The sequence below is a fragment of the Phasianus colchicus genome, chromosome 5 (assembly GCF_987193195.1).
Source record: "Phasianus colchicus chromosome 5, bPhaCol1.hap1.1, whole genome shotgun sequence".
NCBI lineage: Eukaryota > Metazoa > Chordata > Aves > Galliformes > Phasianidae > Phasianus > Phasianus colchicus.
Window position 1 is genome coordinate 42,717,243 of NC_143440.1, and position 24,520 is coordinate 42,741,762.

Below are 24,520 nucleotides of genomic sequence, written 5' to 3' on the forward strand. Positions count from 1 at the left end.
GCCTCCAATCCTCTGGGACCTCCCCAGATAACCAGGAGCGCTGGTAGATGGCCGCGAGTGCTTGAGCAATCAGCCCGCCAACTCCCTTGGTACCCTCGGATGAAGCCTGTCTGGTCCCATGGACTTGTGACAGTTTAGATGGAGGAGGAGTTCTCTAACTGTCTCCACCTGAATCACCGAGGGTGTATTCTGCGTAGCACTCCAGGCTACCAGATCAGAGTGTAAAGTGCCTTGAGGATAACTGATCTGCCTATTAAAGGCAGATCACATTCCCCATTGCATTAAGTAAAGGATAGAAATTGTCCCTGGTTCTTTTCTTACCATTGATATATTTATAAAAGGATTTCTTATTCTCTTTTACTGCAGGACAGTTTGAGTTCAAGTTGGGCTTTTGCCCTCCTAACTTCCTCCCTCCATATCTTAGCAACTTCCTTGTAATCTCCCCAAGTAGCCTGTCCCTTCTTCCAGAGTACATAGACTCTCTTTTTCTTCCAGAGTCTCAACAATAGTTCTGGCTCATCCACACTGGTCTTCTTCCCCTAAGGCTCACCTTACGGCATTCAGGGACAGCCTGTTCTTGCACCTTTAATGTTTCCATCTTGAGGAACATCCAGGCTTCCTGGACCCCTTTACCCTTAAGGAGCAACTCCCAAGGGACCCGTGCTACAAGCGTCCTGAACAGGACAAAGTCTGCCCTCTTGAAGTTCAAGATAGTATTTTTGCAAATCACTCTTCTGACATCTATAAGAATAGAGAATTCTACAATTTCATGGTCATGCTGCCCAATACGGTCCCCAAACTTCATATCTCCCACCAGTCCTTCTCTGTTAGTGAAGAGCAGGTCTAGCAGGACATCAGCCGTGGTAGGATCTCCTACCAGCTGCATAAGGAAACTATCTTCCACACACTCTAGAAACCTCTTGGACTGTTTCCTCTGCACTGTATTATATTTCCAACATATATCAAGGAAATTGAAGTCTCCCACGAGAACAAGTGCTGGCAATTGCACGACTTCCGCAAGCTGCTCATAGAATGCCTCATCCATCTCTTCATCCCAAATAGGCAGTCTATAACAGACCCCCACCAAGATGTTACCCTTACAGGCCTTCCCCCTAATCCTTACCCATAGACACTCAACTTTATCATTCCCAACACCACGCACTTCAACATCAAAACAGTCTTTAATATAAAGAGCCACTCCACCACACTTCCTTCCTCGTCTATCCCTTCTGAAGATCCTGTAGCCATCTATCACAGCACTCCAGTCATGGGAGTGGTCCCACCAAGTTTCGGTAATAGCAACTAGGTCATATACCTTATCAATACTTTATCTTACATTCAAGAAATCTAGTTAAATAGATGTTTTTTTGTTTTCTTTTTGTTTTCTGACTGTACTGATGCAAAATGTTTGGAAATTTCACTTACTTTTTGAATGCTATCTAATTTTTTTTTTACATTTTTAAATTAAGACACCTATCCATCAGTTTCCAGTCACTTTTTTTATAATGCCATCATTTGGCATAACTGTTAGCAGTGCAAGTCTTGTAATGACTCTAAGATAGGTGATGCAAAAGAGAAGACACTCATTTAGTTTGCTGCCAGTTCCATTTCAGAACTGGCACTTGCACTGAAACTGCAAACAGACGTGTCATTTTGAAGGGAAAGTGAACTAAGCTTTTTTAAATCAAACAGTCTTAGGCCAGGGAACCACCAAAAAGCTGCATTATAACATCTACCACACTGTGGAAGCTTGAGTCTGACAGTCATGATTTTAGAGCTTCAATAATTCAGTACCATTTCAAGTAACTCAGTTAAAAAGCATGAAGTTTAAAAGCCCGTATTCATAGTTAACTCATCCATCTTCTTACTCATATTTAATGCATGGTGAAATTTAATTACTCTTATTCTAGAAATATACTTGGACTAATATATACCTGATTATGAAAAGTTGAATATTACTTTTTGTTATTAAATCTCAACTATTACTCATTCTTTGCATTCAGGATCCACTGTCTGAAAGTCTTTTGAATGAACAGCTTATTGTGACTCTCCTGAATTAACGGTGTCTTTTCTTTATCTGATTTATTTGTTGAGTCATGGGAGAAATCTTCACTGCAGATGCTGATAAAGTGTGTTTTGTTTCTTTTTCCTGAAGGCTTCCTCTATGCACATACTATGCAAATACTCAAGTCAGATTCTTTCACAGATGAACTGCAATGGAGAATTTGTAATAAGCCATTTTGCAGAGTCACTGTGCTATCACTGTGAAACAGAAATAGTGATATCTGATTTGTTCGACAGTATTTTAGAAACAGATTATATTTGTCTATATAGATACAAAAATGCAATCAGAGAAGTAAAAAACAAAACAAAACAAAACAACAACAACAACAACAACAACAAACAAAAACAAAAAAACTACCATAGACTTTATCTAAATAACTTAATTAATATAAGCATGTTAACAGAGGATAAAAATTTACCTACACTGTAATTTTATCTGATGTACATCCAGGACCCATCTCTGGAAGCCATCTAGTATTTAGATTAGTTAGGGAACAAGGCCAACAAGTGGAAGGAGTCAAGATTCACATATGCTTCAAAGTTAGTAAAATACATCCTCAGTAAGCAGAGAATGAGAACAAATGCACATACACAAATTTTTTTGGTAGATTTGGGGTTTGTCAAATTTCTGTTTATTATCTGGAGGTTTATGGCTGAATCTCATAGCAGATTGATGAACTGTGCTTCAGCAACTATTTTGTAAAATTTGATCTTCCAATGTTAGAGATCAAAGAAAAGAAGGTTGCAATTGTCAGGAAAAAAGGATGCGCTGACATGCATTAAAGTTGACTTCTCTGAGATGAATGAGAGTGTATAATGAATGCTCTTTGATATAGTCGTGGTTATGGTCGTAGGCAGTGTCTTTAAAGCCTATATCTTGTTCTGTTACACTCCTTAAAATTCTTATGTGTACAATCTCATTTATTTGACCAAGTGCTTCTACTGGGACAGAGGTAGAGCTCATATGAAAATTTATAGGATTTACTAAGGAGACAAGATGAATGTAATTTCATGTCCAACTCTCTGACCACAACTTCAGTAATCTAATCCTAATGGCCAGTAAAGGTACAGGATGTATGTGCATGCTTCAGATTTAATTGATAAAAACTATTTCTGGACAAAGGACTTGAGACTGTTATTTCAGGACAGATTATACTGAAAGAAGGTATTACTCTGAGTGCTGGTAGGTTCTGAGCCTTTGGATCACAAAATAATCCACTGAAAAAGATATTTTAAAGATTTCTGTGTTCCTTAAGTAGGAGTGATATATATATATATATTTTCAATAAAATATCATGTAAATACGTGTTTTGTGAAGCTATTTGTACAAACAGAGAATGACTACTAGTTCTAAAAGAAAAGAGATATAATTAAGATAATCCTTCTCCTATAAAGACATAATTTCATGCCTCTGAGCACTGTTTGGGCAAGGCATATCTGAGATCAGCATTTCAGTGCTCTCTGGTGCAGCCTTCTTTGCTTTTCTGCTGTAATCCATTTCAGGAATATTCACTGAATTATTCTCTAATTATAAAATACCTTTCATTTATATGTAGATCATAGTTTACATAAATACTTTTGTGGATTTAATATATTAGCAGCAATTAGTGAACAAAGTTTAGCCCCTGCATTCCTCAATAGAATTACAGAATCATAGAATCAATAAGGTTGGAAAAGATCTTCAAGACCATCCAGTCCAATTGTCCGCCTATCACCAGTATTTTATTTATTATTTTTGCTCTTGAGGAGCAACCAGCACCCCTTTACCTTTCAGGGTTGAATCCCAAGGGACAATTCCTACCAGGATCCCAAATAGCTCAAAGTTTACCCTCTGGTAAAGTTTACCCCCCTCCTTACTTCACCAAGAATTGAGAACTCTACCATTTTGTGCTCATACTTTCCAAGACAGCTCCCAGCCTCCACATCTCCCACTAGTCCTCCTGAGCTAGGATCCATAGGTGAGATCCATCAGCAGACAACAGGCCAAGCACCAAGTAAACTGCCCCATGGTAAAAAAAAAAAAAAACAACAACCTACAATTACAACTGAACCAGCCACTCAACCATGTGTTTATGAGATGGGTTTTCCTCAGTATCCCCCCCTGCCACTGAAGGGATAGAGAAAAATATAACATGTACGTCCACCTTGTCTGCTAACCAGTCCCTTTACCCTGAAGTCCTTTTTGACAATCCTCAGGCTTCTCTCTGCAACTTCATTGCTTCCAGCCTGAACTATCAATAAAGGATAATAATCAGAGGGGAGAATCATACTAGGAAGTTTCCTAGAAATATCCCTGACCCAAGCTTCAGGAAGGCAGCACACCTCCTTATGGGTGGGGTTAGGCCAACATATGGGGCCTTCTGTTCCTCTAAGAAGGGAGTCACCTATGATAATCACTCTTCTTTCCTTTTTCGTGGAGATAGTCTTGAAGTGTGGAGTTGGCTGCCTCACCCTAGCCATATTTATTACTCCACCATAATTGTGTTTTTCCCAGGTAAAATTTTTCCGATACTGTGACCAAAGAAAAGAGGATTATTAAAATCCACACATGTAGTGAAATTTTGGTAGAACTAAAGTTTTCCAAGAAAGTTACATTCTGAATTAATCAGAGTGTTTTCATGGAGCTGTTGGAGTGGGTCCAGAGGAGGGCGACAAGGATTATCTGAGGGCTGGAGAACTTCATCTAGGAGGAAAGGTTGAGGAAGGTGCGATTGTTCTGCTTGGAGAAGGTTCCAGGGAGACTTCATTCAGGTTTCTAGTACTTGAAGGGAGTTTATAAAAAGGAGGGACGCTGACTTTTTACATGATCCAGTAGAGATAGGACAAGGGGGAAATGTTTTAAGCTAAAAGAGAGGAGATTTAGGGTAGATTTTAGGAGTAAATTATTTACTCAGAAGCTATGACGTGATAGGTTGCTCAGAGAGTTGTGGACACCCCATCCCCAGGGGCCTTCAATGCTAGGTTGGATGGGGTCCTGGGCAGCCTGATTAAGGGGGTTGCAATTTTGCCTTTGGCAGGGGGATTGAAACTAAAACAACATTTGGGATCCCTTCCAACCCAAACTATCCTATGATTTATATATATATATGTATGTATGTATATGTGTGTGTGTGTGTGTCGTTTGCAACAAGGATATTTAGAGAAGATGAAACAAAGGCATGTAATTTTCTATTTTTCTAATAATTCAGATCAGAACTGGGACCTACATAGGGAATTAATTGAACAGCCTTTAGTGGCACTTGCACACTTCTGCTATCATTCCATGTTAAGTGTGAAAGGAGCAGAGGATGGTTTTTCTCTGTGAGTTGTGGTGTTTGTGTCTATTTACAAAAGTCTATTAAAAAAAGTATATATTCCAGCAAGTTCAAAACAAATGTCAGTGTCTGAAACTGAAACTGGCATGAAATAGCTATACTTGAGGCTATCTTCTGTATACGTGGATAGTTATAGTCTTTATTATTTATTTTTCCATTTGAGTCACTGAAATGATTTGTGTAACTTGGAATTAATAATTCATGGTCTTGCTAGATATGCAAGAGTTTACAGTTCTAGGGTGTGGATCAGGGTGTGAAAGAATTGGGGCAGATTATTTCTGGAGATTAGACCATAGGATCATTACTGTGCAGACAATAGGTTTATCTGAATTATCATAGCAGAATAACCTTCCTTCATGAATGTTACTTCATTCCTATCTGAAATGTACTGTCTTAACATGTTTTGAGCATGTATTATTGGATTTTTCATGTATATGCATTTGAGAATTGCATTGATGAAAAGTCTCTCCTTTCTAGTGGTTCTTGTGAATTACACTGAAAAAGGTTAGCGGTTCTAATTCTTACTTTTATAAAACACACACCATCCACAACAATCTGTATGCTAACAAAATGAAAAGCAAATCAACGTAGAATGTAGATATCAAAGAACTAGTTCATTAGCCAGAGTCGTAACTAAAAATTATTCCTAATTCTACATTGGTCACTATTGCTCATTCGTACTGAATCTAGAAGTGTCCTTGATTGTTTTTTATCTACACTGTCACTTTTTGAGAGGTAGTGTTAAAAGATTAAGTCTTAAGAGGAATAAAACGCCAACATTTCACAAAAGAAATGTCTCTAGCCCTGAATGGAGTCTCTAATAATACTCTATGCTCATTTATCTGAAAAAAAAAGGAAGAAATTTCTTGGAACCTCAAAATGAATAACTACAGAAATTTCCTAACACCTGTATGTGAACTTTTGAATCACGGCCTGAACCTCTGACTGATCACCTGAGGCAAGCACTGAGTCATCTGCGGGAACACAGGTGAAGGCAATTCACCTCTGTGACTGGAAGGGGTGGAGCCTGGCTCCACCTCTCCTAGATTCCATTTAAGGGCTGGCTGCCAGTAAGATAGGTTCTCTTCCTGGAGATTGTGTCCTTTGGAGTTTTGCTGTGAGCTCAGGATATGGGTGAGTGTTTTCATTTAATTTTGATTATCCTTTTCCACTGTGATAATAATTTAGTTACATGCCCTGTAGATATCAACCTAACCATTCTCTATATTTGTTGATTATACATACTTATCAACAAGTGTTTTGATTATGAGATCAACTGTTAAAATACATAGCTTTTTTAGTATGTTATTTTTGTGAATTTGAATATTTGCATTATTGCCAATGATATTCATTCTTTATTCAAATTCTCAGTCAGTATTACTATTGTCAATAGTTTGATCTCATTCCAACGATTAATTACTCAGTGTTTAAAAGAAATATTTTCTGGCCTTTAGAGTTAGTTTAATGTTTCTTATGTGTATGTGCTAACAGAAAGCGTACATATGCCCTAGTCCATCTCTAATAATTCATATAACTAAGGCAAACCTAGCAAAATTTAACAAAAAAAAAAAAAAAAAAAAAAAAAAAAAAAAAAATTGTCAAGGTATCCACTTACAAACCAGCAAAATAATTATGAATTTTATTAATCTGCAGAAAAAGGAGAAGAAATTTCTGGGGACTATAAGACACTTGGATTTAAGAAATTCCACAATTTGCATGATTGAGTGATTAAAAAGCACACTGGATTTGATACAAATGCTCATTTGTAGTCTCTTTCTTTTGTTCAGACATCAATTCTGCTGAGTGCTTACATACAGGATGTAAACTTATTGAAGGCGCTTCTCACTGCTTAATATGCTATTAATCATCTTCCATACTGTGAAATACCCTGAAGTACTATAAAATAAAGTCTATCTCAGGCTTGGAACATTCTTGATTCATTGTTTATACTTTTCCCTTAAGAAGGAACTGAAATAGACTTTTTGAAGATGATGTCTGTATATATTATGAAATTCTAAAATGAAAAATAGCATGAACATACTGTATACAGAAGCTTTACATGTTTTCTGTATTTTAATTCTTTGAGGGGCCATTTTTTCCCCTTAATAAGATAACCATTATAACAAATGGAGAGACAAAGATTTTATTCCTACCCCTAAAGAAGGGTTTGAATAGCTTTAAGAAGACAACACAGAATTCATTGGTAGATACTGAAAAGCATGCTGCATCACTTTTATCAGAAACTATTGGAAATCCTCACTTCTGACTTAATGTTACAAATGTTGAGTGCAAGTGAAGGCTTATGTCCCGTGAAGTTTTACTAACTACAGGGGCTGTTCATTCTGCTTTTATTTTCCTCCAGTCTACTCCTTTGATTTTCCCACATGCAGTATTTGAAGAAATTAACTTAATTGGTTTTGAAAATGGATTTATCTCTTCTGAGAGAAGATGAATGAATAGCTCTGCAAACTCAAATTATTTAACCACAGGACAAACATGAAGAAGCCAACAGAAGAACAGCTTTTCCACCTGCTTTTAGTAAGCTTCAGCTGAGGAGAGTAGATTCTTCAACTATTCAGTATGGCTAGATTCACTATATAAGTCAACAACCTCTTAAGTCTTTCACTGTGACTATAATTGCATTCATATTTCAGTCTTGATATTTTTATGCTTGTATACAGAGTTCAGAGGTCTGATTCTGAGGAACTAGATATGAATAGAATCTCATTCCATGAAAATCTATGAATTAAGTTATGTATTATTAATATTTATATTAAAACAACTAATACTTCAGTGTTTTTAGTGGATTCAGAGATATCACAGGATCATAGGAATTGGCTGAGACTTCTGGAGAAGGAATTTTCTGTATTCTGGCTTGTGATCACTGCCCATTGTCCTGTTGCTGGGCGCCACTGTAAAGAGCGTGGCCCACCCCCTTGACTCACAACCACCCATTTATGAGCATTGATAAAATCCTCCCTCAGCCTTTTCCAAGCTGAACAGTCCCTGGTCTCTCAACACTCTTCCTCATAAAGGAGTTCCTCCAGGCCACTCATCTTTGTGCTCCTTTTCTGGACTCTCTCTAGAAGTTCTGTCTGTCTTGAACTGGGGGATCCCACAGTTGAACACAGTATTCCAGATATGGCCTCACCAGGGCAGAGTAGAGGAGGAGGATCACTTTCCTCGACCTGCTGGCCGTGCTCCTCTTAAGGCACCCTAGGATACTGTTGATGGTCTTGGCCACAAAAATTCTACTGGCTCACGTCCAACTGGTTGTCCACCAGGACATCCAGGTCCTTTTTGGCAGAGCTTCTCTCCAGCAGGTCAGCTCCTAACCTGTACTGATATGTGCAGTTATTCCTCTCCAGGTATAGGACTCTACACTTGTCCTTGCTGAACCTCATTACATTCCTCTCTGCCAAACTCTCCAGCCTACCTAGGTCTCATTGAATGAGAACACAGATTACTGGTGTGCTAGCCACTCCTCCCAGCTTTATATCTTAGTGTGTGTTCTATCAATTCATGCATGTCACTGATGAAAACATCGTAACACAATTAGACCCAGTGTCAACCACTGAGAAACATATATACATTTTTGTATATTTATGTATATATTTTTAGTATGTAAGTACTGATTTGATCCACTGATATAGATGTCTGCTTCCATTGTTTGCAAGCATCCTAATTAACAACCACTTTTTTAGCTCTAAATGATAATGTAATTGCATTAATATTGCAGATTAAGTCTGATGTTTTGATATTTCCCATTGTGCAAAATGTAATATTTGGACATTTGGATGAGATAAGGGAAAGGTTAAAGCACAGAAAGATGCAAAAAGCTCTATTGTCACTGACAAACATACAAAGAGCCAAGTAATCCTTTTAGATTTGGGTATAGCTCACAGTGTATATGTATTGATAAATATTGTAAGTCAATTTATGACAATATGAAATGTTTATCACATTTTTTCTACATTTACAGCTTGTGCTATTTACTCTGCTAATGTTATTTTTTCCTATTTTTTTAGCTAGAAATTGTAATACAGTAATACATCTGCCATATGCTACCACTATACATCCTAAGGTTAGATGTCTTTCATTAATAAATCAGTTAGCTTTTATAGGTTTCTTCTGGCCCCTAAAAATGTCATTTGAGATTTTTAGTCATAGAAGGATAACAAATTATCTTCTCATATAGTGTAAGTCTTATACAAAATGATTGAAATTAAATCCTTAATTAAAGAATTATACTCTGAGTCACTGGCTCAGTTTAGTAATCTTAATGTAAAGTTCTAAAAGACATAGATTTTTTTTTCTGTATGGGTAGTTCTTCTGAATATAGGGAGCTGATATGTATTTTGCTACCTAGTGCTACTATCACTTTATTTCTGTTCTATTAAGCTACATATCTCAAAATAAAGAAAATAAAAACAAAACACATTTCTTTTTTTCCTTTGAAAAAGTAAGATGAGTACTTGATTTGTTTAGAAGAGCAACTGATCTTGCTTTCCTAAGTACATGGGCTCAAAGAGGATGGGAAATATGAAAATATTAGCTAGCTACTACTGTTTTAGAAATAGATTAAGTCCTAGTCCTTTAAATTTACCACCTGTCAAAAGATGAGGTTTTTCTAGAAGTGGGCTATACCTAGCAAACTTAATTCAACAGCTACAGGCATGAAGATATTAACCAATCCATCATAAGTTAAACATAACCTAATGTACTCTGAAGTGAAATTTAATTGGATTTATTGATTATAAATTTATTAGTTTATTAATTTATAATTAATTTATTTATAATTTAAAAATTTTAATTATTGCTATAAATTTATTTATATATTTATAATATCATATATTATACAATAATTTAATTATCAATATAAATCTCATCTAGCTTCAGTTCTGTTGTTCACTTTTCAAATACCAAATACAGTTTCTCAGTAAACACCACTATCATTATTGTTCAGTTTACTCATCTTCACTCTAAGAAAGTCAGAACATATAAACCCTTCCTCATTTTTACGAGGACATAAACACTACCATACAGAAATAAGGAAGTAGCTGGAGCCTCATAGCTTACATCCTCTAGTAATTTTGTTACATATAATGCATTAGGAGGGAGGAAATGAGTAACTGGGGGAAAATTCTAAAAAGGCACTGGAAGAATTCCCCATGATTTTGTAGTTTTCCTCTAACTCAAAAATACACTTTGTTCATGCTCTTACTGTAACATATACATTCAGAATTTTTGAACATATTGAGTGAAAATAGTTCTTTCACTGCTTATACCTTTTTACTTACAATGAAAAAAAGTCTATGAAAAAATCATTTATCAGTATGCTTTGTGTGCCAGTGTCTGGATTACCATTGCATTTGGGTCAATGGCTTGTTTACAGACACCTTGTTGGTATGTTTCTTTTTACCCTATCTCTCTATGGTTTGTTACCATTCCAGAGCATTGCATTATAGTACATAATGCATTTATCATGCCCTTCATAAAATATATGCATAATGACATTCCTCTACTGAACTTACTTTACAGATGCTTTCATTCTCTTGTACCCATTTTATGAGGGCTTTTATAATGCTTGCAGATTTGAACAATCTTAGAATTCTATATTATCTTTTTGTATGAATTCCTAAGGCCAACCATTTTATTTAATTTCATTTTTTTCTTTGCTATTCTAGGCTCTGCTCAAGGCGAAAAAACAGCAGAGTTCCACCTGAGCACCTCACTTACGTTTTTTATTCTTGAGGAATTCTGTCTGTAATGATCTAAAATAGATCCTCACCAATTCTGAAGTTGTAGCCATGCAAATTTATTACATTTTTTTAATGAAAAAGATGCAAATTTTTAAAATATTTAAGTCACTTACTCTTTTCTTTCATTACCAGATTATGAATTTTAAATAATACTATTAAATTATTATTAATAATTAAAAAATTAAATGTGTTTTTTTATACAGGGTAACTTAGAAGATCATCTAGCCTATTTTTCTGTTCAACAGTGACTTAGGCTCATGTGAGACAGGTACTTCTTAATAAGCAATTGACAGAAATCATAACGGAAATTCTTCAATTTTCCTCATTAACTCACTTCCATATTTATTTCTCCTTTTAAGTAGAAAGTTTTGTATCTTAAATTCTTTTTAAAGAAAAAAAAAATCAACTTACAGGGCAGAGAACACAGGAATTTTTTCTTTTTTTTTTTTATGATAGTCCTTTAAATTTTTAAGATTCTCATGGTGTCTCTTATTCTAAAGATTAAGCAATTATTCTACCTTTTCACTGTTATTTTCCAAACCTTCTTACTTGCAAAATTTACAATCGAGGATGCCAATTTGCTAGTCCTTCCTGTCTGTTTGAAAACAACATAGATGTCTCTGATAAAAGACAACTGAGCAAGTGCTTAGTTTAAAAATCACAAGGGACATTCTGTATGTTCGAGATGAAATGATTCAGAATAGTCTATGCTATACAGTGCTGCACGTCTTCCCTGAAGCCTTCAAACGTCAGAAGAGTAGGATGATTTTTCCACTTTTTTATCATTCTAATGCATTCCAGAAACATCGGTCTCATGTTTGTGACTCTTGTCCAACCAATATTCATATTCTCATCCCATTATTCACTGATTAAAAATTTTTTGTCATGTGAAAACTATGTACAATTTTCAATTTAATGTTGCAAATTAACAGAATACCTTATTTAATATTAACTAATTATCTCCAGTTAATCAAACCTATGTGTTCCCCAGTTTAGTTTGTTCATTTTTATTTTTTAAAGAAAAATTGGATATAGTGTATTTATAAACCCTTTTATATACCATATCTTCAGTAAAGTTTGAAAAGTTTCTGTGATAAGTTGCAGATGTTTTCATTTTCAATAACTGTTTTATTTCCATGTTATTCAATTGCAGAAGAGTAATTAGTGCAATACTAGTTTTTCTTTCTAAATTTACTGCAATGTTTCTTCATACATAGTCTTTATTTGCTCAAAGCCTTTGCTTGCTGTATTGTATCACATAATGACACAATTACAGAAAATCAGGCATAAAATTCCTACCCCAAGGTCTTATGTGAAGCAGTTTCATTTGCCTTTCACAACTGACTGGTACTGTGAAGCACCACCTCACAGCTAAAGGCCAGTGATTTTCACCCAGTTTCCTTGCATAGTGTTTTCAGTGCTAAAAGCCTCCCTTTGGCCTAGAAAAGAAAGCTTAACTGGTGGGCTGCTGCTGTCTTATTTTGGCTGCAGTAGGCTGGAGAAGAACAAGAGCAGCAGAACACAGGCAGACCTGAGGGCACGGTAACTTTTGGCATGAGCAAGCAGCTGGCAGTAGGTGAGATGGTCATGTCTTCAGTTCACACAGCTGCTTCTGAAAAATTATGTGTGAACAGGCCATAAATCATTCTTGTTGCAAAGGAATATTTGGTAAATATATTTGAAAGCCTTTATTGCTTCCTGTCGCTAAGAACTACATGAGTAAATTGCTTGAAGAGCAATTTAACTAACTTTCTCTTAGTTTGAGAAAAATCTTGTTGAAGTATTTGGAAACATGTAAACTGTCTTTCAAGCAAGCAATCCTTTTCTTTGGAGGGACTGAATTTTGAAGAAATACCTACTACTGTTTACACTCTGTTTTCTCCATATCTTTATCAGTTTTTGCAACATTTTTATTGCAGCCTAAAGAAACTTGTAGTGTAACTCAATAAACTAGAATGTTTCGGCAACGAAAGGTAGTAAATGCTTTGGACATGCAGCTGGCTTTGCATGAAATCTACTGAAAAACAATGGAGGGAAATATTCTTGTTTGAAAGGCTACATTGAATGAGAGGTAATGAAATTTAAGTATTTTATTTGTAACTCCACATCACTCCTGAGAAGATCCTAAGTGCTACAGGTATGTTTCTCGTAGTTTGTTCAATTAAATGGTAAAATCATATTTTAATTTATATCAAAAGTATATATTTATAATATGCTTTACATAAACATTATATAGTACATGTTATAAAATGATATTATTTACAATATTCTTAGGTATTTGCAAGTAATAAAATTTAAGCATGTGTGTCAGAGCTGTTGGACAGATTAATTATTATCCTGACCACTACTACTAATTATAGAGTAAAGTAGAGCAAGTAGAAAAATAATAATTGCAATCTTCCTAGTAAGGAAAATAAGGTAAGTTTGACCTCCTAACTTTAGTTAGCAACTCTGTAACCTAGTTGGACTCCAAATGGCGACAAGCCACATACAAAGATGTGCATCTGTGAAGAAGGTAATGCTGTGTTATACGTACGCGGTGCAACATCTCTACAGCAAAATTCAGCAAAATATAGTATGCTGTAGATATTTTTATTACAGAATTTAGAAATAAGCTACAGGACAGCTGAATGATTTGCAAGAAGCAACTGACAGAATGAGTTGCAAGAGGCAGTGACAGTAATAAAAATTATAAATTGCTGAAGCATAAAGAAAAATTGGAAAGAGAATGGAATTTTGAGGTATATTTGCTGACTAGAACTCATAGTTCTGCTATTTCTGAGATTTTTATTCTATTTCCTGATTAGCTTGCTTAAATTGTGGAAAAATAATTTTAAATCAGTAGTCTGAATTTATATTGACATATATCAAATAGGCAGTTCATTTCACCTCTTGGTATATGTTGTTACATACCAAGATATTCCATAACACTTATTTGAATATCAAACTTACTGTGTTCTCAGTAAGAAAGACTGAAGGCCTTTACACCAAATACCAATAGGTTCAGAATATATATGTACCCTTGCACCTCGAGGTTACTCTCAGAACACTGGAATATTTGTATTATTATCAGTATTTTACAAAAGATATGACCAAAACCTTGTACTGAGAGAGATCACTTCTTCTGCAAACACCATGTAGTAGAATACACATAAAGAAAAAATTGATCTCTTCAGTAAACATACCTGCAGAAGGAAAACAGAACACTGAACTTTTAATTAGTTTTACATCTAACTAGCAAACTAGAAAAACCTAGGAGGGATGCAGAAAACACAGGAAATGAGCTAGAAATAACACCTCCCCTTCCCCCAAAGGAGAAAAAGAAAATCAACTTTCTTATGAGAAAAAAAAAAAAACAAACAGGAAGTCCTTTCATGTGGTTCACAAAGGTTAATGGATTTAGGAGTTTGTTAATGATGATCCCTAGTAGTAAGAATCATCATTCAAGAGCCTTACTTTCAAACTAGTGGATAACTTAGTACAAGTCTGGATATAAACTAAAAATAAGGTCCTTGATGAAAAATGCAGTTAGGCACCTGGGAAGTGCAAGCTGCTTCATGATGAGATGTATATGTAATTTAGCAGCCAGAAATGTCAGGAACATGCATGTACAACATGCATTCTATAGTTGTTAGCTACATGTAGGCATCTACAGTTTGAAGGCATGAGTGGAACAGGAGTATTTATGATGAAGGCTAGGAAGGCTTTTAACCCGAAAAGAGCTTTAGACACTTGGTGACAGAAATACCCATGTCGTTTTCCTTTCTTCACTGCAGTGATTCAGTCTGCAGGTAGTTTCATTTTCTGTGTGATGTTTCCTTAAAATACAAGATATCTAGACAGCTCATGTACGCTATTTGAAGAAGAAAAGGAAAAGGTGGTGTTCTTAGCGTGTAAATAGTGTGTAAGATATGTGATCTTAAAGGCACTGCCTTTAAGATGTGAATTTATTATGGGAGAACTTGGTTCTGTATTTTTTATTATTTTTAATGTACAATATTTATGTGGGGCTTTTTTCATCTCAAATTTTAATCCCTAGATACACTTTTTTTCTAGAACTTCTACTGAACAGTTTGGCAAATCATTCTTTTGGAGGAAGTTTCTAGAAGAATTTCCAATGAAGAGATGATTTTTCAGATGGAGCTTGTACATTAACAAGGAAGTCTTTGAAAGGTTTAGTGTAACTCCAGTACCTGAAATTAATGTAATCATAGAATGGCCGGGGTTGGAAGGGACCTCAAGGATCGTGAATCTCCAGCCCCCCTGCCACATGCAGGGCTGCCAACCCCCCTATTTAATACTAGACCAGGCTGCTCAGGGCCCCATCCAATCTGGCCTTGAACGCCTGTAGGGACGGGGCATCCACAACCTCTCTGGGCAGCCTGTTCCAGCACCTCTCCACTCTCTCTGTAAAGAATTTCCCCCTGACATCCAACCTAAATCTTCCCTCCCTCAACTTCAAACCGTTTCCCTTGTCCTTGATGCTACTCATCTAATTTTTAAATTACGTTTATGTGACTGTAGAAATCTATTTCTAGGCAATGTATGACACATCAATTTTGATGTCTGTAAGAAATATCTTTATATTTGTGTGCAGAGGGTTCTTTATGCAAGAGTATGGTGGGGATCTTGCAAGAAAGACCATGAGAGAGAACTGTGGTAGAAAATATTATGGATTCAATAGCCTACAGTAAAGGCCACAGCAAGATTCCTCTAGATGGATTTAATCTACAACTTAGTGTCAGTAAAATTATTATAGAAATACTGAATAGATAGAATTTTATTACAGAATTTGATGAATTATGCAAATGTGCATCTAATTAACCATAGAACATAACTAGATTTGGAAATGCAACAATGTGAAGATGTGGAACGAAATATTATCAGGTAATTTAAAAGCTAAATCTGGCCAAAAGATATAGTTTCAAGATATAATAAAGAGTTTGCTCTAGATCAGATTCCCATGTGGAAATCTATCTAATCCAGTTGGAATTTTCCTTGATTATTAATAAAGTGATATATCAGCACAAAAGAGAAAAGAATGCAATTCAAATATAGAAATGTGCAAGTTCCATACAATTTCAAAGGATGATGTCTATGTCTGTATCAGATGCCATCTTTGGAAATATTGGTAAGTTGCTTAGAATATTGACTGCAAAATATATAAAAATAAAACCACACCCAAATTATTGTGGTGATATTATTCCTGGTGAAAAAAATATACTGTTATTTACAGAATTTATCTAAATTCTTGATGCTTCCATTCATGCTTCCAGTGATTTTGTTTATTCCCACTTTCTATATACATAGTGAGCTTCATTTCTCTGTAAAAAAGAAAAAAAGATTTATGATCTACATATATCAATCACCTTTGTTTTCCTTTCACATTCATCCTGGAGTTCTAACTCTGTTACTTCCTTTGCCGCACAATTAAATCCAAAGTTGATACTTTCTCTAGTTTAGCATAGGAATTTCAGCCTTCTACAATATATTAACTGATTGTACTTCAGTGGATGTATTGACTTTAGCTGAAATACAGAGATTTATGCCAGCTCGAGTTGTGGGCATTTTGTATCTGTGATAGCCTGAGTTTATTAAGTTAAGCCTGTGCATGGGAAGAAATGGATCTTGCTGTGTGAAGAATTACTTCAATCTTTATAAATATTTGAAACTAAAATATCTGTTGATCGCGTTACAGAATTCTTAAACTACATATATTTAATGTGTGTAAATATATATAGTAATTTCAATAATAAACTCTAAAGAATTTAGTGTTGTGTTTTTCCCCCCTAAGGAAACATATTGCCTTGCAAAAGAGAAAGAAAACTTACTTTATTCTCATCTTATGTACACTTTTTCACATCTCTAGGAAATGATCTGCCACTATAATCCAAATTAACACTTAGCATAAAGTGTAACTATCTAATCCTAGTCAGTGTTCTTAACTGCTATATATTGTCTCTTATTATCAAATCATGGTCTAGATTGCAAGATATACTAAATCATCTCATTCATTAGAAAAAAAAAGTCATTTATACAGTGCTGAATGAGATTCATAAACACCTTATTTTCTGACCAGATATTTGCACAAAATATTTTTATTAAGAGATCTTTCCGGTCTTTTCTTCCATAACCTTTCCATGGTGCAGGAATAAATCTTTTTATCAATGACATTGATCTTTATCTGATGGAAAAAAGAATTACAATATATGATCTTTTTTTTTTCTCAATTAGGAAAGACAAATATGCAGAATCTTAGGCCGTGAATTTTCCAGTGCACAATAACAGTATTCATGGAGGAATGTGGCAAAGTGTTTTAAAGCTTGCTGCTCATCCCATGTGTAGTTTATACAGCTGCAAAATACAGATATTTAAAGGAATGTACACAGTGGACCTGGTGAGAGCAAGATGTAAAGAAACAGTTATTAAAACAACAAACAAATCCCTGTCAGATTCCAAATGAATAGGAGCATGATGACACAACTGAATTCCACATTGACTTAAATGTAAGAACAGAAAGATCCAAGCCTCACTACTGAGATGTGCTTGAGAGTGGCAAAAGGTGAAGCACTGTAAGTAGAACAGTGTCTGCAGAATAATAAATGAGTTCAAAGGTATGTGTTCTTGTGAGAGACAAAGAAATTGCAGATAAAGTGTGTCAGGAAAAAAAAAAATATTTAGTAGGAATAACCCAAATACAGAAACAGACTTTGAATTTCAGCTTATCACACTTGAAAATGATGATGAAAATGTAATATTTTATGGGTGGATTTTGAGTAAGACAAGCAAAAGAAAACTCTAGGGAAACTCCATTCCTGGAGGCATTCAAGTCCAGGATGGATGTGGCTCTGGACAGTCTGGTCTAGTGGTTGGCAACCCTGCACATAGCAGGGGAGTTAAAACTAGATGATAGTTGTCATCCTTTTCAACCCAGGCCATCCTATGAAAATTACTTTTTTTTTTTTTTGACAGATCTTCTTACTTAATTTTGTCAGTTAAAATATAAAGTAGTAGTATGGTGTCAAACAGATTAAGCAACCGAATAGAAATCACTTTGAATATGCAAGCTTTTAATGTCAAGAGTAATTGTGATATTGAATTTCTTTCTTCTTACAGGTACAAGTTCAATATTTCAAATAAATTAAGTATTTATCTCCCCAAGTTTTCAGTTGGGTGTCTAGCAACTGCTCACCAGTCTATCAGTTTGGAATCTGTGCACCTAAGAGTATCTGGTAGCTATGAAAATTAACAAAGAAACTTGTTTCAATCAGGATTTATGATTGATTACTCTTGTAATCTAGGCTGTTCTACAGGTAAGCTCAATCACTCTATGTTGAGAACTACAGTGGTTTTGATTCCCATTTTTTTTTTGTCTGCAATTTGCATGACTAGACTGCATTAGTAATCAAACATGGAAAAAACCTGAAATTAGGTAGCACTACAATAAATTATCACTAAGGATTATAACACAACATATTAAATATTTTGTGAAAGACAGGGTCTTTTCACCATATGCATCAATAAGTAAAGAAAAATTCTTTTCATAATAATTTTCCTTTCATTTTTAAATATTTGAAAAGAAAAAACACTTAAAGAGAAACAGCCCTGAAAAATTCTGTGACAGAATGGAATGGTGGGTTGGTTCCAATGCCTGTAAATATCAAACAAAGAAGCAGTGACAATGGTAGGTCTAAAGCTTTTGTGCTTTTTGTACTGTTTTTATGCTGTTGACTTTACATTTTGCAAAATCATTTAGTAATAAACATATCCACAAAAATTAACATGCTGTTATTTTCCCATATATAGATTCAACTAGCATCCTGTTAGAATTGTCAAAAGGAGGGAATGCTGTCTCTTATCTCTCCACTGATACTGGAACAGGTTTATAAATTTTCTAGTTTAGTGAGTGAAAGTGTCAAATTAGAGAATTCAGAACAGAAAAGTTAACTTTCATGCTGCTCTCTGTTTCTAAAACTTCATATAAAATTAAAAAAAAAAAATAATCAGTGTAGGGATGCTCTATTTGATTAGTACATGTGGCCTGTTTCATAGTTATCATCAAGAAATAGTATAAATATTATTACACCTAACAGATGCAAATTTGTTTTTTAGAATGTCCTTTCAAAGAGAGAGAGCAGCACCACCCTTAGCACTAAACACAATATAAATTTTTTTTTCAGCTTAGATATCTATTGTTTTATTTTACTTTCATAATATTTTACTACCACGTTGTCCTAGTTTCAGCTGGGACAGGATTTTTTTCTCTTCAGTAATGTCTGATATGGTGTTATCTATCTGTTGGCTTAGGGAGAAAAGCTATGTTGATAACACAGTGATGTTTTAGTCGTTGCTCAGCAGGACTGTACAAAGTCAAAAGTGTTTCAGCTTCTTGTACTGTCCTGCTAGTGAGGGAGATTGAGGTGGCACAAGGAGCTGAGAGGGCACAGAACAAGGACAGCTGGCCTAAACTGACCAGTAATATATTTCATATAACATGATATGCAAAAAACTTTAAAAACTCTGGGTAATTGGCTGAGGGGCAGCTGCTGATCAAGGGCTGGCTGGGCAGTGGGTGGTCAGTGATTGTTGCATCATTTGTTTTCTAAATATATATTATATTATTATTATTTCTATTATTATTTTCCTTTTCTTTTTCTGTCTTAGTAAATAGTTTTATCTTAGCCCAGAAGTTCTACTTGGTTGTTTTTTCTTTTTTTTCAATTATCTCCCCATCCCATGAAGAGGGGAGCAAACAAATGACTGTGTGGTGCTGAGCTGCTTGCCAGGTTTATGTATAACACATGTAATTCTAGAAGATTTGTAAAAAACAAATTAAATATTGGGAAGAGGAAAGTATCTTTTCTGATTGTTTCACAATAGAGACAGCTTTGTAGAAATCTATTAATACCATTAAATAATTATCACAACGAATTTCTATTTTGGTAATATATTTAGATGAATTTTTTGAAAGTCAGAAACATAATAAGTTATTATGTAAGCATAATATTATGCATATGTAAATGACAAACCACCACTAATTTCTTCTTATGGTAGTATACGTATAGATTGTTCAGGTACCTGTGAAGAAGCGGCATGAGTACTCTTTTTTTTTTTTTTTTTTTTTTTTTTTACATTAATAGATCTTTAGACCTTCTCCATTCTATGTAACTAATATCACTACCACCATTATCTAGCTTTGGGTGAATATAAAACATGCTATTATCTCTGTGTTAAGAATTTATATCCTTACTTTACTATTTGATATTATGGCCATTAATAAGGAGAAAAGTTCATGGGTTGTCTTCCTGAGGATCATGATGCCTGCAGGGAACAGAAGTTGTCACATACTTAAAAAAAAAATACATGCCAATCTCTCCTTGTCCCTGCAGTTTCTAGCTTAGGTGTTGGTCCGAGGGAGAGAAAGATGTGGGGAAGAGAGACAGTTGTATGGTGAATTATCAATGAAAGAATAAGGAGGAAAAAAAAGTCACTGTGAGCATTATTTGGGTGATTACTAGAAAGTCATGGTAAGGATAGTGAGTGAAAACTGATATGCAACAGCTTTTCCAATGAAGTTTCTTATTTCTGAGATTCTGCACAGGGACAGAGATGTTACCAGAAACTAATTTTAGATCCAGATGATCCCCATTAACACAGGATACCCTTCTTTGGGAAGTAGTTTAGAACATCCTTTTTACTGCTGATCTGTGTAGAGTTGTAAGATTTAAAAGAATCTGGAAAGATCAAAGAATCACAACAGAGCTTTCATCCTGTTTTAGAAGGGCCCATCTTCATTAAAGATTAGACAGTTGTTTAGAAAATTTATTGAACTCTTTGTCATGGTTTTATGTTTTTTGTTTTTCAGTATTCCACATCAAAACATCATGTACTGGAATTAAAGTGTTAATGCTCCAATTCCAGGTACCTATCCCTATACATTATGGAAGTCATGGGATCTGACCCTTCCGAATGGGGCAGTCTCTTACTGCCTGGCAGTGGGTGCTGGAGGGTGTTTTTCCTAGCTGTTCCAAGCTTTTCAGGTTTGACTTGGTCTCAGGAACTCTCTCTCTCCTATCTTATTTGATTTATTAGTCTCAATTTCAATTAGATTGTATTATACTGTGTTATCTTGCATTCTGATATCATAGTTAGTAAAATAAGTTTTCCTCCATAGATTTTTGCCGCTGTTTTTTTCCTCCCTTCCTTCCTTCCCATTTTGTGGGGCCAGAGGAGGTGGAGGGGGGCAGGGGCCTACTGCCCCCTGTCACAGGCATAGATCCCTGTCACAGGTATAGATTGATCTAGTTAACTCCGTGACAATCTTGGACTGTTTTGTTAAACAGAGATGAACAGATTTACAGTTATGGTTCAGAATGAACGTTCTGTATGGCTATTTGAGACCTGCTCCAGTAAGCAGTGCAGCAGGCTGGTCTTGTTCTTCCAACTGATCTGATTCTATCTTCACTCTTCAGGTATTTTTTCTACCCCTGTTCTGATACTGGACTGTGTGAGAAAAGAAATGAAAAAGGCACGTGGAAAATGACTTTCTGAGGACATACTTAAAAAGTACGCTTGAAGAAAGGCACTGGCTGCCAAAAATGGTACTATGTCTCAAAGTTCAACCTACACTGAAGCTGTGGGGGAACCAATGCTGGAGCAGAAACACTCCCAAAGGGCTTATAGCTCTTAAAAAACCTATGTTGGATCACGGAAAATAAGAAGGAAATGGGAAGAGAAGAAAAAGATTAAGAAAGAGGGATAAGCAGAAAGAAACTTCTGTGCACTGACCATGACCTCCTGCACTGCCAGTTGCCTCACCAAAGGGTTACAAGGGACTGAATGTAAAGTAGTGAAAAAGCAAGAGGAGTTGAGGTGAGGAAGGAGATGTACTGGACCTAGGGAAGAGAGAGAAAAAGTTTTCATCTGACTGTTTTTAGCTTGTTCTCTTTGGGGTTTGGTACCTGAACCAATAACTGAAAATGTGCAATTAGTTGGCAATGAATTAAGTGTAGAGAACTTGCTGGAGTCAAGGTTGTTTTTTTTTTCCTTTTTTTCTTTTTTTTTTCCCCCCCATGATGTCTGATACCTTATTTCATCATATTATTTGAATCAAAATAATTTTTGTTTTAGTGTTGGCTGAAGTTCAAATTATCCAATAAGAAGTTGATATCTCATATGATTCCACTTACAAGGCTCAGGTTGTTCCTGCTCAGTACCACAAATAACATACTGTTGAATGTCTATTGTTCCTCTGACATAGGTGAACACATATGGAATATAAAGATATCCATTACCATGATGTGTTTCTTAGACAATAAATGAAGAGGTGGATACTTGAGATGAGTAAAACCTATGAACTCCTTATACAGTTTAGCTTGCAGTATGACCACCTGCTGTTACAGCATCAAATCAAGAGCCAAAGCAGACATACGGAAATGCAACAGACTTTCCATGAGAACTGTAGTAAAGTTCCACAAGTGCAGAACATTATGAAGGCAAAAAAATATGTATTTAAAAATTGTATTTTTTTTAAAAAAGGTTCTTTTTTACAGTTACAAACTAAATTCTTCACTTACATATACCTTGATATTCGAATCATTTTTACATAGCATGTAGTTTTCAGAATTCATATTGTTTAATACTTGCCAGTTGTATATTCATACTTAAGAAACACTACAAAAATACAACTGGAATGAAAATCTGTATCAGCCTTTACAGAGAATCTCAAACAGCACTGATCCTGTTCCAAATAAATATCCTAATCTCAAGCAATCTAAAGCAAAAATTTTGTTTAAAACATGTCTGAATAATTTAAAAAACATAGAACAGATGTATGAAATGTCTTAAGCAAACTTAATTCCTTTTTATACAATTCTTTATAAGAACGAATTATAAGAAATTGGGAATAGTATTTTTTTCTCAGTGCTTTTATACTTTAAATGACTTCCATCCTCCCTCTCTCCCTCCTTCCTTCCTTCCTGTTTTTTGTTTTTGTTTTGTTTTTTAATTTCTAGTAGCTAGGATGACATGATTAATGGTCTGCCATTCCAGTTCATTCAAGAAACAGGATCATAGCTGCAGCAGAGGTTGCTTGTACTGGTCAAACTGTAATCTCATTGGTAGCAAAATGTATCCCTTATTGTGTTCTTTGTGTGTGAGCTGATTCAGTCTCACTAATCAGTCTCGTTGAGCAATTTACTTCTACTTGCTGACATATTGTGGTGCAGCTAAATACTGTCCAAAAAACTTGTGTTTTAGGTAGGCTTAAAATGTATTTTGTCTTCAAGTGCCAACTTTTGAGAATGTCTGCGTCAAAGGTATTACCTATCCCCTCTTTGATAACTGGAACTGAAGGAGATTAATGCTTATCTTATACCTCATTGTTAATATCTTTCCTCATACTTAACTGCAGGAGGTTGAAAATCTTGAAACCTAATGAACTCGACCTCAGAAATTCTTGTTTGTTCTGTTGAATGGTCATCTTGCAGTACAGTACTTTAATCCTTATAAAAGTCTAATGCAGATAATCTAGACATAGAGCAGCTTTGTTATCAATACTCCAGAGTCAAAGAAAATAAATGTCAGAGAAGAGATGTCAAATCTAGCATTGATTTCTAGATTACAGGAAATAGATGAGAAATACTGAGACACTGCAAAAAATCTCTAAAGATCACTCTTTATCATGAAAGAAAACACTGGGAAAATAGATGTTCTTCATAGGCAAAAACAAAATGCTGTCTCCCTTTCTTTCTTATTTCCTGCGAGATAGAAATACTCAAGGCAAGAAGTAATACACTTTCAAAAGAATCTATTGATCTTTAGGAAACTGTTTCTTACATTGCTGTTTTCTGTCTCAGCCCAGTGGCTTTGTTTTCCTGTGATTAAAAAAAAATTCATTCTGATCCTTGATACAATTTAGGTTCAAATCTTCTTTCTCTCCCCCCTCCCCCTTTTTCTATATGATAATTTAATTTGTCCTTCAGAAGGGGAGCGACACAAATACTTATCTTTTGTATTCAACACTTGAATGAAATATTATGGGTATTTTTAAAATACAGGGATGCTATTAATATGCTTTTTTGTACTAGAAGAATCTTCTTGACATTTTTACTGCAAATGAATTACTTGCAGACAAATAACATTGTCTTTATTTCCTGGATACTGTTGTAAGAGTAATAAGAACCCTTCAGTATTTTCTGACTGACAGCACTTCATAGTATTCCATATGTGGCCTTTTCCTTCTACATATTTTCATAGCAGGGGATGTAATGCTTATCATACAACCTGCTGGGGATCTCCTGGATTAATGTAAAACTTGATATGTCAAATTGCCAGTAAACTGAAAGTAGTTAGGAAAGTGAAGCAAATGGCTTGAGGATA

At 35.1% G+C, this 24,520-nt stretch overlaps 1 long non-coding RNA gene across 1 annotated transcript; it reads left to right on the forward strand.

Moving 5' to 3' along the window:
* The first annotated feature begins 6,466 nt into the window (after positions 1 to 6,466).
* Positions 6,467 to 22,795, forward strand: LOC149917882 (uncharacterized). Its single transcript, XR_016467313.1, has 3 exons — positions 6,467 to 6,512; positions 21,006 to 21,061; positions 21,613 to 22,795. It is a non-coding gene; the product is annotated as an uncharacterized LOC149917882 (long non-coding RNA).
* The last annotated feature ends 1,725 nt before the right edge of the window (positions 22,796 to 24,520 follow it).